The sequence below is a fragment of the Urocitellus parryii genome, chromosome X, assembly GCF_045843805.1.
Source record: "Urocitellus parryii isolate mUroPar1 chromosome X, mUroPar1.hap1, whole genome shotgun sequence".
NCBI lineage: Eukaryota > Metazoa > Chordata > Mammalia > Rodentia > Sciuridae > Urocitellus > Urocitellus parryii.
The window spans coordinates 1,855,769-1,858,637 of NC_135547.1; positions in this window are offsets into that span (position 1 = coordinate 1,855,769).

Here is a 2,869-nt window from a genome sequence, read left to right on the forward strand (position 1 = left end):
GGCAGGGAGGTAGATCAGTGGGAGAACATCCCTGGACTGATCAGCAGTAGAGCAATCCCCAGTACTGCTGAAAACCAAAAAAATCAATGTAGTTTATCTTCCTTCTTTCCTTGCTTTCTTCCTTTCTACTGGGGACTGAACTTGGGGGCTCTCTACCACTGGGTCACATCCCTAGCCATGTAAAAAAATCTTTTATTTTGAGACAGGATCTTGCTAAGTTACCCAGGCTGGCCTCCAACTTGTGATCCTTGTGCCTCATCCTCCAGAATCACTGGGATTACAGGTGTGTGCGGTCTTGCCTGGCATGGCCATGTGTATCTTTTGAACTCAATGCTGTGTTCCAGTGTGGCCATGCAGGAATGTCCCTGTACCATCGTCCTCATTGATGGGCTTGGTCAGCTGACTATCCCTGATGTCCTCCTTCCCCCACAGTCTCCTAGGGCTTTATATTTATTAGGATTTTCTGATTGCAGGAAGAAACTGACTCTGATTTTAGCAAGAAAGGGGATTGGGTAGATCACAGAATTGATTAATGTCTGATTAAGCAGGACTGAAGGATGTACAGGGGCAATCACTGAGGACCAGAGCAAAAATGGGCCTCGCAGAAGGTGTGGGCTGCAGTATGAGCTGCTCTGCAGCTAAGAGCCAGAGGACCAGGCCAACCTAAAATACCAATAGGATTTGTTCATGATTTGAAAGGTGCTGTGTGAAGTGCACTGTAAAGCCTCAAGAGAAGGGGGTCAATGCAGAGCCCTGAAGTCCTGAAGCAGCACTACACCTTATGTGGCACAGCTGGCCTGGGATAAGGGGTCCATGAACTCCTGGGAAGTGGCAAATGACTTGGCTGACTGGTCAGGACCCTGACTGATATGACTGGAAGGCAAGTGACAAAGTTTGGAGAAGAGGGGTACCTGATGGGGTGCTCTTGAAGTGTATGTATAAGATGGGTCTTATGCCCAGGCTATCAGGGAGCATGCGCTGCAGGAGAGAACAGGAAACCAATGGCAGAGGGAATGTCTGTCAGCAGTGGCCATTGTGGAAAGCCTGGGGCTCTGCCTGGGCCCAGCAGCAGGGGCCTCCTCTCCCCATGGCTGTTCTAGGTACTGCAGCGACTCCAAGTCCCAGACACCAGCCATAGGGACCAGTGCAGAGCTCTCAGTGAGAGACAGTCATCTAAGAGACCAACAGGACATTTGGTAGCAGGTTGCACACTGCATACCAGCTCTTTTCTCAAGTTCTGCTCTCTGGGAAACTCCTGATAAGCCGCTCACACCTGTTCTTCCTGATTCCTTTCTAAACCAGGAGTCTGGGTGGAAAGAAAGGGCCTTCAGGAAGCCTCCCCCAAGTGCTAATTAAACACCCTAGTGTCAAAGCCCAGAGATAAAGGAAATAAAGCTGCAGCAATTCAATGAAGGACTCTTCTGCAGCCAGGGGCCATGGGCTCAGACAGCTCTTCTAGTCTGGGACCCCAGGGGCACAAGTAATGGATGCAAATAGATAGGACCACAGTGTCTTCCTCTATCAATCAGGCATATATGTCTATACACCTGTGAGACCCAGCCCTCAATGTGCTGCTGCTTTGCAAAGGCCCTCTCCCTCCAGGCTTGTTCAAGAGGAGGGGTCAGGCTGTGGGGGAGAAGAAATGAAGGGATTGTTAAAGGGGGCGGGCCCGAGTGAGGGGCTGAGAAGCAGGTAGGCAACAGCCCCAGGCTCGCCAGTCCTGTGCATGCCGTAGTTCGAAGGCATCAGACGTTTCTCGGATTGCTGTCTCCACCTCCTACCGCGCTCCATGCTTTTCTTTTCTCTAAACAAAGGTGTCCATTTCAAAGACAGCAAGGGAATGGCTGAGTTGAAAGAGGAAAGCAGTTGTTAAGGCGAAGACAGAGGGAGGAGTAGAGGCATTCGGGCTGCTGAGTCCAGGACCTGGGAAAGGAGCTGAAATTGCGTGCCCCTTCCAAGGCCCATAACTCTCCCTAAGGGATCTGAGAGGCGTGTCCTCCAAACAGGACCCCTTCTCTCCCGGAGCGGCACAGCAAAGGCTACAGGTCCGCTAAGCGTTGCGGGACCGACACAGGGGTCACCAGGTGCTGGGGTGCTCCGCCTGCCTCCACCAAGGCCCCGCCCCCGGCTTCCCGCACCGACTCCGCGGCCCCCAGCCGCTCCCGCCCCCACCCAGCACCGCTCCCCTCCCCGCGCGCGTGCGCCGGGTCCCCGCACACATCCCCCGCTGCTGCTGCGGGCGCGCGCGCGTGCCCGTCGTCCCAGGCGGGAGCCAGAGACAGCCGGCCGGTTGCGGGCCAGAGAGCGGGCTCTGGGAGCGCGGAGAGCGCGGCAGGGCGAGGCGGGAGCGGGGGCGCGGGCCTGGCCGCGGGCGGGGGTCGCCTCGTGCCGCCGCCCCCCTGTCGGCGGGCCGGGCCGTGGCGCCGAGCGCGAAGGCCGGCTCCCGGGGCCGTCGGCCATGGGCAGGAGCCGGAGGCGGCAGCGGCAGCGGCAGTGGCGGGCCCCGCGGGCGGGGAGGCACTCGGCCCACGGCCCCTAACGGCCCCCGGCGGCCCGGCGCGCCCCCGCGCCTCCTGGGGGGCCGTAGCCAGGCAACGCCCGGCGCGCCCGCCCATCCCCCGCTGCCCTTTTTTTCCTGGCCGGGTGCGAAGGAGCATGCCGGCGCCTAGCCTCTGGCAGCGAAGAGTTAAGCAGAGGGGCGTGGAGCTGCCCCCTCCTTGGGGGCGTGCCCCCCTCCCCCGCTAGGTGGCCCGCCCCCCGCGCTAGGATATGGACCCCGGCCCCGGCCCGGGACCAGAGGTCCCGCGCATGGGCCAGTGAAAGGTGTGTTCCCGTTCCCGCTCTCTTCCTTCCCTCGCCTGCCAGCACC